Here is a 13,089-nt window from a genome sequence, read left to right as displayed (position 1 = left end):
TGACGCGGAGCTCAAACCCAGGACCCTGGGATCATGACCTGAGCTGAAGGCAGCCGCTTAACTGACTGAGCCAGCCAGGTGCTCCTAAGCCATTCATTCCTAAGAAGAATTGATATCCCTTTCCTCTGAACAGAGAGAATGCAACAACATCCTTATAAATCATACTTCCTCATTTCCTAATGGTGACTTAGGAGCAGCAAGTCTGCCTCTGGACCTTGAGGTGTGCATACCCGGGCTTCAGTGCCAGACCCATGCCTGCATAGGACACTGCAGGCCTCAGCCAACCAAACAGAGCACCAGCTCCAGAGTGATTCTCACACACTCCTGGGGAACAGATTAGTCCTGGTGAGCCCCTGATGGGAGCTTTCTCTCACCCACTACAAAAGGCCCCATCACTACCAGGGTACCTGAGTCTCAGAGGTATTTCTTACCTTACTACTGACAGCTGTAATTGGCTGTCTTCATGTGCTCATCTGCATCCACAGCCAGTTGTCAAGTTCACATGTGAGCTTGTATCTTTGCCTTACATTTGGTTCTACCAGAATTTCAGTCTCTCTTGTCCCCTATTTCCTCTCTGAATGATTTCTCAGTCTTTCTCCCATTATAGCAGTGATTGTCTCTGTATGTCAGGCAGAGAATATTTCTCTGATGTCCTCAAAATATGGCAGGAGGGAGAGACTCAGGACCAACTACACACAGAAGAATAGACACAGCAACAATCTGAAAAGAACTGAGATATTTCTCTATTTTAAATCTTTTACTTACTCATGTAATACAGTGATCACCTACACACCGAAAAATCATCCCCAAGAAATAGAACATCTCTAACAACTTATACCTCCCTCTGTGTTCCTATTCACTCTAGCACTGTCTACAGCCCCTGGGTGACAATGTCATGCAGTATGTGTTTATGATTTTTTTATTTGTGGTGTTATCACTTACATATGTATGCCTAAACAGTACATTGCTTAGTTTTCTTGAAGCTTTATTTAAGGAGTATTCTATGTGTTCTTAATATTTAATCTCAACACTATACTAAAAGATTAAGTCCTCTCTATATAACTATGGTTCATGCCTTTCAATGCTGTGTGTTATTTATCATTTCTCTGTCAGTGCCTATCCTCTCCGTTTTCACAGTTATGAAGACTGCTGCTCAGAGGACACGTCCACATGGCCTCTGCACATTTTTGCAGAGTAACTCTTTGGTATAGGGTGAGGAGTGGAAATGTTGAGTCCTCAGGTGCATGAATGTGCCATTTTATGATTCAGCCATATTGTTTCTTCAAAGTGATTGTATTGATTTACATTCCCAGCAGCCACAGTTCAGAGATTCTATCAATCTGCAATCTCACCAGTACCTGATTTTTTCCGACTTTTAAAATTTTGCAATTGAACTAATTAACAGTGTCATCTTGTAGTGCACAGAGGTGCATTTTTCTCATTACTACTTAATCTGCAGTATTTTCTCTATTTTTTTGCCCAAATATATTTCTTTTTTTAAGAAAGTTCTATTCATGTCTTTTGCCCATTTCCATGCTGAATTTTTTTCCCTTTTCCCTAGTGATTTCTGGAATCTTTAAAATCCTTCCTTCCATCAATCCTTGGTTGGCTACATTTGCGCAAATATTTTCTCCAGCTTCGTGGATATATTTTTTTAAGATTTTATTTATTTATTTGAGAGAGAGAGAATGAGAGAGAGAGAGAGCACATGAGAGGGGGAAGGGTCAGAGGGAGAAGCAGACTCCCCGCCGAGCAGGGAGCCCAATGCGGGGCTCGATCCATGGACTCCAGGATCATGACCTGAGCCGAAGGCAGTCGCTTAACCAACTGAGCTACCCAGGTGCCCGCTTTGTGGACATTTTTAGACTTTCTTTTTGCATTTGATTCCATAAAGAAAAACTTCTCATTTTTATAGAGTCAAAGGTATCACATTGGTCAGTCTGTTTTATACAGCTGTCATCTTGGTATCTTTACACAGGTATCATCTCCTTTAATAAATCTTTCCCTAAGAACAGCTATGTTCTCTTCTTCAGTTCCCACTTGAAATTTATGTCTTAAGTCCATTGGAAGTTGATTATCATAAGTGATGGAAGTAGAGATTCAGTAACTTCTGTCCCTATGGAGAACCGTTTAGTCAGCTCCATTTACCACACAGTGCCTTCTATACCCACTGACATCCCATGTACTTTTCACAAGCAACAGAATTCCACACATGTCTGAATCCTATACAGGGCTGTACTTTTCTGTGGGCCAGTTGGTCTACACCTGTGCCAGCATTCAACTGTCTTAGATACTATAGCAGTGAAACAAATCTTAAAGATCCTCTTGCAGATCCTTATAGATATAGATCCTCCTATGTTCTTCTTCTAAAGAAATTTTGGTATTTTCCTCTTGATCCTCCATATAAATCTTAGAATCTAGGCACCTTCCTCCCTCTTTGTGTCCCCTTCCCTGGTATTTTACCAAATTTCCCACAGAGCCCCTCCTGGTAGTTTAAGTTGTTCATGAGTTGTTCCCATAAACTGCCAGGGAAATCTATGCCCAACAGTGATGATGTGGCAGCCAGCAGCAGGGCCCCTAAAAATGAAAGAAACAGAAAGACAGAGAAAAGTCCTTCTTCCTGATGGGAAATACTTCCCATTCACTGAAAGCTTTGGAAACTTGCCCACAGCCTTCCTCCTTGTCCCCAGGGCTTGCATGGGTGTCTTGGCTAGATGACTACACAGGGGTCATCTGAGACCTGTCTTTCATGGTCCCTGGTATTCTTCTGCCCTCCCCCCACTCCCTGAGCCACTGAATTCATAAGATCTTCATATTTCTTTTCCTGGAACTGCTTGTTTTGTGGAGAAACAACAGTTTCACTTTCATGTCCTGTAAATCTGGACCTGCAACTGTCAGCCACGGTTTCCTGAGGAGGGGCGGTGCTCATGTCAGAGGCTGTCATCCTTCCTGTTGTTTTCACACTTTCCTAGGCAGGACAGAAGCTCTCCAGCCCCTTCCTCCATTCAGTGACCTCAGGAGCACCCAGTGCCTGCATTTCTCAGGGAGGACATGTCTGTGGAGTATTCCTATGTCAGGGGCTCCAGGTATACTTCACTAGACTCAGCATTTTCTGTTGTGTTAGTGGAAATATTTGTGATCTCTGACATCAGAAGCCTCTTTTCTTCTTGGAGCTGGTGAGTGAACAAATTATGTATGTGCAGTGATGGGATACTGGCTTTGAACTTGGAGAACTGAGCAGTAAGGTCGGCAAGTAGAGAGCAAAGATTTCATCGAGCTGCTTATGCCATCCTCTTTGGAGAAGAGAGAACCATTGTCTGAAGATACCTTTTTTAAAATGTGAATGTTGTTGATGCAAAAGTTGGGTATTCATCCTTTTTGATGGCTGAGTAGTATTCCATTGTATATATGGACCACATCTTCTTTATCCATTCATCTGCTGAAGGGCATCTCGCCTCTTTCCACAATTTGGCTATTGTGGACATTGCTGCTATGAACATTGGGGTGCATATGGCCCTTCTTTTCACTACATCTGTGTCTTTGGGGTAAATACCCAGGAGTGCAATTGCTGGGTCACAGGGTAGCTCTATTTTTAATTTTTTGAGGCACCTCCACACTGTTTTCCAAAGTGGCTGTACCAACTTGCATTCCCACCAACAGTGTAAGAGAGTTCCCCTTTCTCCACAACCTCTCCAACATTTGTTGTTTCTTGCCCTGTCCATTTTTGCCATTCTAACTGGTATAAGGTGATATCTCAATGTGGTTTTCATTTGAATTTCCCTGATGGTTAATGATGATGAACATTTTTTCATGTGTCCGTTAGCCATTTGTATTTCTTCTTTTGAAAAGTGTGTGTTCATGTCTTATGCCCATTTTTTGACTTGGTTATTTGTTTTTTGGGTGTTGAGTTTGAGAAGTTCTTTATAGACCTTGGTTATCAGCCCTCTGTCTGTAGTGTCATTTGCAAATATCTCCTCCCATTCTGTGGGTTGCCTCTTTGTTTTGTTGACTGTTTCCTTTGCTGTGCAGCTGTGCAGCTTCTGCACAGAAGCTTTTTATCTTGGTGAAGTCCCAAAAGTTCATTTTTGCTTTTGTTTCACTAGCTTTTCGAGACGTATCTTGAAAAAAGTTGCTGTGGCCGATGTCAAAGAGGTCACTGCCTATGTTGTCATTTTGGATTTTGGATTCCTGTCTCACACTGAGGTCTTTCATCCATTTTGAGTTTATCTTTGTGTATAGTGTGGTCGAGTTTCATTCTTCTGCAGGTGGCTGTCCAATATTCCCAGCACCATTTATTGAAGAGACTGTCTTTTTTCCATTACATATTTTTTCCTGCTTTGTTGAAGTTTACTTGACCATAGAGTTTAGGGTCCATATCTGGGCTCTCTATTCTGTTCCATTGGTCTATATGTCTGTTTTTGTGCCAGTGTCATGCTGTCTTGATGATCACGGCTTTGTAATATAACTTCAAATCAGGCAACGTGATGCTCCCAGCTTTTTTTTTCTTTTTCAACATTTCCTTGGTGATTCTGGGTCTTTTCTGATTTCATATGAATTTTAGGATTGTTTGTTCCAGCACTTTGAAAAATGTCATTGGAATTTTGATCGGGATGGCATTGAAGGTATAGATTCCTCTGGGAAGCATAGACATTTTAACAATGTTTATTCTTCCGATCCATGAGCATGGAATGTTTTTCCATCCTTTTGTGTCTTCCTCAATTTCTTTCATAAGTGGTTCTGTAGTTCCTAGAGTATAGATCCTTTCCCTATTTTGTTAAGGTTATTCTGAAGCATCTTATGGTTTTTGGTGTTATTGTAAATGGAATCGATTCTCTAATTTCTCTTTCTACAGTTGCATTTTTACTATATAAGAAAGCAATTGATTTCTGTGCATTGATTTTGTATCCTGCTATGTTACCGAATTGCTGTACGAGTTCTAGTAATTTGGGGGTGGAGTTTTTGGGTTTTTCACATAAAGTATCATGTCATCTGCGAAAAGAGACAGTTTGACTTCTTTGCCAATTTGAATACATTTTATTTCTTTTTGTTGTCTGATTGCTGTTGCTAGGACTGCGAGTACTATGTTGAACAATAGTGGCGAGAGTGGGCATCCTTGTCGTGTTCCTGATCTTAAGGGAAAGGCTCTCAGCTTTTCCCCATTGAGGATGATATTCACTGTGAGTTTTTCACAGATGGATTTTATGAACTTGAGAAATGTTCCCTCTATCCCTATACTCTGAAGAGTTTTAATCAGGAAAGGATGCTGTATTTTGTCAAATGCTTTTTCTGCATCAATTGAGAGGACCATATGGTTCTTCTCCCTCCTCTTATTAATGTGTTCTATCACATTGATTGTTTTGCAAATGTTGAACCACCCTTGCATCCGGGGGAAAATCCCACTAGGTCGTGGTGGATGATCCTGTTAATGTATTGTTGGATCCTATTAGCTAGGATTTTGTTGAGGATTTTGGAATCCATATTCATCATGGATATCGGTCTGAAATTCTCCTTTTTGATGGGGTCTTTGCCTGGTTTGGGGATTAAGGTAATGCTGGCCTCATAGAATGAGTCTGGAAGCTTCCTTCTGTTTCTATTTTTTGAAACAACTTCAGGAGAATATATTATTATTTCTTCTTTGAATGTTTGGTAGAATTCCCCAGGGAATCCATCAGGCCTTGGACTTTTGTTTTTGTTTTTTCTCTCTTTTTTTTATTATTATGTTAAGTTAATCACCATACATTACATCATTAGTTTTTGATGTAGTGTTCCATGATTCATTATTTGCATATAACACCGAGTGCTCCATGCAGAACGTGCCCTCTTTAATATCCATCACCAGGCTAACCCATCCTCCCACCCCCTCCCCTCTAGAACCCTGGTGGGAATGCAAGGTGATGCAGCCACTCTGGAAAATGCAGGTGGGAATGCAAGGTGATGCAGCCACTCTGGAAAACAGTATGGAGGTTCTTCAAAAAGTTGAAAATAGAGCTACCATATGATCCAGCAATTGCACTACTGGGTATTTACCCCAAAGATACAAATGGACTTTTGTTTTTTTGGGAGGTTTTTGATCACTGCCTCAATCTCGTTACTGGTTATTGGCCTATTCAGGTTGTAAATTTCTTCCTGTTTTAGTCTTCGTAGTTTATAGGTTTCCAGGAAGGCATCCATTTCTTCCCAGGTTGCTTAATTTCTTGGCATGTAGCTGTTGATAATAATTTCTAATAATTGTTTTTATTTCCTTGGTGTAGTCATTATCTCTCCCCTTTCATTCATAATTTTATTGATTGGGTCCTTTCTCTTTTCTTCTGGCCAGAGGTTTATTGATCTTATTAATTCTTTCAAAGAACTAGCTCCTAGTTTCATTGATCTGTTCTACTGTTTGCATGGTTCCTATTTCATTGATTTCTGCTCTAATCTTTATTATTTCTCTTCTCCCACTTGATTTATGCTTTATTTGCTGTTCTTTCTCCAGGTCCTTTAGGTGTGAGATTAGGTTGTATATTTACGACTTTTCTTGTTTCTTGGGAAAGGCTTATATTGCTATATACTTTCCTCTTAGGATTGCCTTTGCTGCATCCCAAAGATTTTGAACAGTTGTGTTTTCATTTTCATTTGTTTCCATGAATTTTAAAAATTCTTTAATTTCCTGGTTGACCCATTCATTCTTTTCTTTTCTTTTATTATTTATTCTCTTTTTTCAATTTTTATTTTACTTCCAGTTAGTTAACATACAGTGTCATATTAGTATGTACAATATAGGGATTCAACAGTTCTGTACAGACCCATTCATTCTTTAGTAGGATGTTCTTTAACCTTTGTGTATTTGAGCTCTTTCCAAATTTCCTCTTGTGATTGAGTTCAAGTTTCAAAGCATTGTGGTCTGAAAATATGCAGGGAATGACCCCAATCTTTTGGTACTATGTCCATACTGATTAAGTCCCTGGCAGTCAGTACTGCCTCTTACTCTCTTTTTTGAGGTGTGTTTTTTCGTGTTGTCATTCTGTCCAGAGAATAGATGAATGAGAGAAAAAATACTAAAATGGAAACAAAAGACCCCAGAAAAATATTCACTAAACAAATCAAATGAGACCTGAAACCAGGGAGGAAAAAGAGAGAGAGAGAATATAATCAAATAGGTGAGCAGAATAGAGCAATACACTGGGTTCTGTGTATAAAGCAGACTGCACTGGGAAAAGATTTCCTCAGGATGGTGTTCATTTTCTTGGCATCTAAATCAAGGCTGCATCATTACTTCAGCCAGCTGAAGCAGATAATGACATGGTCACCCAAGAATTGGATGTAGCGAGGAAGGCTGATGAATGCTTCATGACTGAACAAGTCATGAAGTCAGTCTCCAGTTCACTTTATGGAGAGGGTACAGATCCAGGGACTTCATGGTGGTCCTCTACTCCTTCATGAGCATCCCCATACTCTGGGCCACCTGCTAAAGAGATTCATCATCCATTCCAAAGAGCTAACAGCAGGTGTTCAGACACTACTCTAAATCATTTTCATCCTGGACACCAAGGGTGTCTTGCAAACACTGTCTGGCTATTCTCTTCTGCAGAGAGATTGCCTTGACATTGATGATCTTCTCACTGATGTGGACAGGTTTTTCAGGGGAACATGTCTTCTGATGTCAGAGAGGTCCTTGTTCAAGGAAACTAAATTCAGGGAAATCATGCAATCAAGCATCAAAGCTAATAGAATATGAGGGGTTCACATACCTACTTCTTCTGAAGAGTTTCCTGGATAATCTCCCAGATCTTCTGCAGGAGCCATTCCTCCCAGAGTGCACTTGTGCTAAGATTTCTGTTCAGCTTGGTCTGATGATATAGAACCTCTTTCCCAGTCTAAGTATGGCTTTGGCAAGCTTCATGAGATTCATGTTGAACTGCTTGGATGCAGTGATGATGATGAGGTCTTATCGGCTTAACTGCACCTCTTTCAGACAGTTCTACAGGTTTTGTGTGACTACCACTGTGTGGGCACATCCCACAGCACCAAATTGGTCAAATGAGAAGAGTGGCAAGAGTGTCTCAGTGATCCTTACCACCCCAGTGGGAGCTGAGTCCTCCTCTTCATGCCAATTCCTTGCAATGCGTTGATGAAGGAGGACATACCATTGCCAAAGTCCCCACTCACTGTAATGCTTACTGGGGCACTGGCTGCTGTCTCCAGGGTTCTCCTGACCACAAAGACCACCTCCAGCAACATACCTTCTCCCAAGGCCTTTGCAATGGTCATGGCAACTGCCACCTATAAAATCCTCTAGCTTATATGGTATGCACAGCAGAGGTGAAGGATGTAGATAATGGGGTGTGAGGGGATAGAGCCCCTGCATCACACTGTTGACCAGTGCAGTATCCTGAGGAAGAAGGAAGAACAGAGGAGTTAGGAGGATTGGGTGTACAAGGCACCAGAGGAATATCAGCCTTAGCATTAAGCTCAGGCCATCAGATTCATACCCAAGCTGCTAACAGAGATATCTTGAGTACAGAGTGAGCAAAACCCTCATTCAGGAATATGCACACTCTCAAAGGAATGCTCTGCAGCTGTGGTGCCAGTGGTCAGTGCCAAAGCAGTTTATGGACATAAGGGAATTTAAGCAGCAGAGCATCAGGAGGGTCACTCAGTCAGGACTCAAGAAGATGCAGGTTCCTCCTTCACTCATCTGGTTGAGCAGGACAACCCATGGGGGATACCTTCAGGGCAGTAGGGAGTTTGTGCCAGCTGTCCACATCCTTCAATTCTTAGGACTGACATATCTTCACTGCATTGGTCTTTAGAGTTAAGAATAAGCTGTTTTGACTAATATTGAAAAATGCATTTTCTTTCTGTTCAAGACATTTCTTCATAAAAAGTCTGACATGTCTTAACATTAAGTGCATACATAAGGAATGCCTGTGTCTTTTCAGCTTGAACATTTAAGTCACAACAAACTTTCCAAATAATTGATTTTAAGCCAACACTCATGTTTATACATGATTGTTTGTCATTGTGTTATTATAAGGATATAAGATCTTCTGCGAATATAGGTTACTCTTGTAGGCTGAACCCTGCAGTGAGATTGCAAGCATTTTTAGCACAGGATTAGGAAAGAGAATTGGCTGGAATTACCTTGTGGATTCTCCTCCTATTTGCCACACACAGTGTTTTGCCTGGTGTGCTTTCACAATCCCACAAGTTATGAGTGCCTCTACATGCATGAACGCAAATTTTTAAAGTTCAAGACTGCCTCCTTGGTGAGAAGTTGTCCTGTGAGCCCCATGTGGCCCTTCTGCTCCATGAAGGGCTGTCTACCCAACCAACCTGTTTGGCCCTGTGAAGCTGCTGGAGACCCATCCTCACACCGATCTGCCATTTTTCTGACCCAGAAAGCCTGTGATACATTTAACTTCCTCTGTGATAACATTTAACACCCATCTGTAGGTCTCATCATGCAACTTCATGCTCTCCTCCTCAGGGCAGCCAGGCTCACTTCTTTTGGGGTGGGTCCAGCTTGCCTCATTTTTTTCCTAGACTCCTCAGCCTGCAACCAGCCCCAAGGCCTGGACTCAACCTTTCCATTGAGGGAATGGGCCACGAGACAAGCTCTGCCCAAGGCAATGTGAACCTTTTCACATTGAACACTGAGCCTCAGTATTCTTCCCTGTGCAGAGGGGGAGCCATGCTAACCACTTCACAGGACTCCAGTGAGGGTTTCATGGTATGATCCAGGTGAAGTTCTCTTGTCAAGGCTCCTAGCAACTTCTCCCTGAATCTTGTCTGGTCTTAATAACATCTCTGAGAAAGACTTTCGTCTGGTTCTTCTTACTCCCTCCAACACTTACCACAGGTTCTATGAAGGGTGACCTTGATGAAGCAGATGTTAGTGTTCCTTCTGGCAAGGTACCTCTCCCTGGAGTGTGTCCAGCCCTTAGACAGTTCTCTCTGGGAAGGTCCAAAGCTGGTTCCAACCCCAGGTTGCTCCAGTTGGGTGGGGATTGCTTGAGGAAGAGCCTAGAGAGAGGGAGGGAAGAGGGAAGAGGATCTGGGGAGGACAGTGCAATTTGAAGGTTTTACTGCACTGGTACCTCTCCTGGACAGAGCTCCATCATTTCTGGATAAAGGAGGTCACAGGCCCCCAGCCCCAGCAGGAGGGAAATCAGGGAAGGCTGGATTCAGTTTCTATCCCTGGAAATGACCCAGTTTTCAAAAAAGAGGTGCACTGGGCACACTTCTATTTCAGAAGGCGAGGACAATCCAGGGTCTGCATGAACCCCACACAGAGAGTCACTCTGGGGTCTGCACAGACCCCAGCAGACTGGGGGAATGGGCTTGCCCTGATTTCTCCCAATTGAGCCATATCATCTGAAGTTAGCACCCAGATACTGAGAAGTCCACACTAAGCCCTGGTGAGGGTAGCCTCTCAGAGGGGTGCACACACTGCCCATAAATTGTTGCCTGTGACTTCCCAACATGCCCACCTCAGACCCTTACTGGCTTCCACCTGCTTAAATCAGAGTGCAGATACTACATCCACTGTGGAGTATCCTTTCTGACCCCAGTGTGACCCACCTGGTGTCAATGCACCAACTTCAACCAGTTTTGGGCCTGAGTCCCAGCACTGCTCACTACTGACTGGGTGACTCTGGGCAGCTGCTCAACCTCTCAGTGATTGTCATGCCCTCATTCTCACATGGAGCAGAAGGAAAAGCTCCCTCAGGTGTTTGTGGACAGGAGCGGGGCCCCAGGGAGGGGTCTTGTGACAGTAACAGGGTGATAGAAAAGGTCTGCTTTCCAAAGCGTCTGCCAAGATTGCAAACGTCCATAACGAGGTATACTACCATTATGCAGTCAAGAGATTGTGAACATGGCATCACAACCCTTGATGCCTCCCTTGTGTCAGAACAGCACAGGTAAAGACTTGAGGAGAAGAGAAGGGAAGCCTATTGTAAGGAATGTTTTCCTTTTAGGACAACCATAAGGGTTGGACATGGTCTTCCTAGCTCAGAGGATCTTTGCAGAAAGAGGCTGGACTGCCCTTCTTTGTTTGTCACCAAGCAGGTATGAGGCCAACAGTCCCGACTGTGCCTGTCCCCAGGATCCTAAGGGGGAAGTCAGTGTGAGTGAGCCCCAGATGGCCCCTCCTACCTGAGGAACACTCACCACCCACTGCCATGAGCTAGATTGCAACTGTCCTACATATGTGTAACTTTCTTAAACCTTGGTTCTCCTCAGCTGTGCCCCTCTGTGTAATGCAGGAAAGAGGAGAGAAGCTGACTTTTTTCTTATCCCTGCCACAGGTGTCTCAGTTGGAGGAGAGCCTGAGCCAGGGCAGAGTTCAATCCATAAGAGTTTGGAGATTGTTTATTAGACTAACCGGAGCTCTACTCACCTGAGTAGATTCAGGAGACAGGATATTTCCTGAGCTATTCCAACCATCACTGACCAGGAAATGTCTGTTTTGTGTGTGTACTTTTCAGAGACCATACTGATCTCCATGACTGCCCCTTCCAGCGTGTGTCATGCCCTAAGGAGGTCAAGTCTAGAGGCCTCATCTTATCATCACAGATCAATGTCCAATGGCAACCTAGAAGCTAGTAAAATGTGTGAGATAAAGAAAGGACCGCACCCATTTATTCCACCTCAGCAAATGCTTATAGATCAATCTTGCAGTGGGGTTTCTAGACAAATACTGCCTGAAAACTGCTGGTCTGACAGCTCTAGACAAATCATTTTAAGACCATCTGCCTTCCCCTGACTCTTGTGTCTGCTTTGCTTAGTTGGATCGCCAGCCCTAGGATAGTGTCAGATGGAGGCCTTGCAGTCCTCTCCCTGTGTTGAAAGGATGATCATGCAATCAGAAGGTATGAGATGAGAGGAGATGGCACACTCCAAAAACACTGAATTTGGCTGCTTGCTTGGACCTAATGAATTCATCTGGCCCAGAGATTAGCCTGGAAAGAAGAACCCAAACCTAGAAAAGATTAACAAATTGTGCCCCCAAATGAAGTCTGCAGTTTTTGTATGAGCCTCATGGGCTCCATATTCTACCATGTATTCCTGGTCCCTGTGGGAACAGGAACAAGGCAAGGTCTGCAGACCACTGATGAGGCTGGGTAAAAGATTGAGATGGAGAGGGAAAAGCTGTGCTGGTGTCCAGGGAAAAATTCTACTTGGTAAGTGATCTATGGTGACCATCCCATGTCTGATCTCACCCACTTGTCTTGAGGAAGGGTCTTGAGATCAGAGGGGCTCAGACCAGAGGGTCTGACTGTGACCTGTGAGGTGTGCCCTTGAGATATCAGGCCTCAGCCCACTGAGCACTGTGACCACTCCTGACCAGAGGAGATGGAGCTGTGAGTTCAGTCTCAGCTGGAAAGCTCCCTGCAAATGGTCAGCAGAGCAATCTGCAAAGCACACAAGTGCTGTTCATGTCCTCAGTCATTCACAGTAGTTGCACAGTATTTGTGCTCATGAGTGCAAGTCTGTGCATGTCAGTCTCCTAATATGTGATCAGTTTGGGGCTGGGCAACAGGTAGATGCAAAGTTCAACTTGTTCTTTATAATCTTCCAAAATTCCACCCTCCCTGGCCCCTCTCAGGCTCTTCTCTAGTTTACTATTCTCATCCCCTGTCCACAGGTTTGCAAACTGTGACTGTGATAGTCCCTCTTGATATCACCGTAACTTAAATTGCCACCTAAACCTACAAAGGTTTAAAAGACAAACAAACAAACAAACAAAAACAAACAGAGTTAGGCCTGAGGGACTTTTAATGAGTGCTTGTTTTATTGTGTGTACATGCCCCCAAATAGGTGTTATTCTCAGGATCTAGCCATCTATCTATCTTCAAAAGGTAGAATTCTGCTCTGCATATAAGAAGCAATTGATTTCACTTTCATGTGCATAGAGAGAAAGTTACAATATGGTTATAAATCATACTTCTTGATTTCCGAATGGTGACTTAGAGCAGGATGTCTGACTCTGGACCTTAAGGTGTGCACACTGGGGCATCAGGCCCCAGTCCACTGGGTCCTGAGGAGACTACAGACCAGAGCCAACTAAACAGGGCACCAGCCCCAGAATGATTCTCACAGAGT

At 43.2% G+C, this 13,089-nt stretch overlaps 1 pseudogene; it reads right to left on the bottom strand.

The window, feature by feature from the left end:
* Nucleotides 1-7,342: 7,342 nt before the first annotated feature.
* Nucleotides 7,343-9,348, bottom strand: LOC113928654 (annotated as a pseudogene).
* Between the last annotated feature and the right edge of the window lie 3,741 nt (nt 9,349-13,089).

The sequence above is a fragment of the Zalophus californianus genome, chromosome 5, assembly GCF_009762305.2.
Source record: "Zalophus californianus isolate mZalCal1 chromosome 5, mZalCal1.pri.v2, whole genome shotgun sequence".
NCBI classification, from domain to species: Eukaryota; Metazoa; Chordata; class Mammalia; order Carnivora; family Otariidae; genus Zalophus; species Zalophus californianus.
The sequence above is the reverse complement of the archived record's forward strand: the minus strand, read 5'-3'. Positions and strand labels throughout refer to the sequence as shown.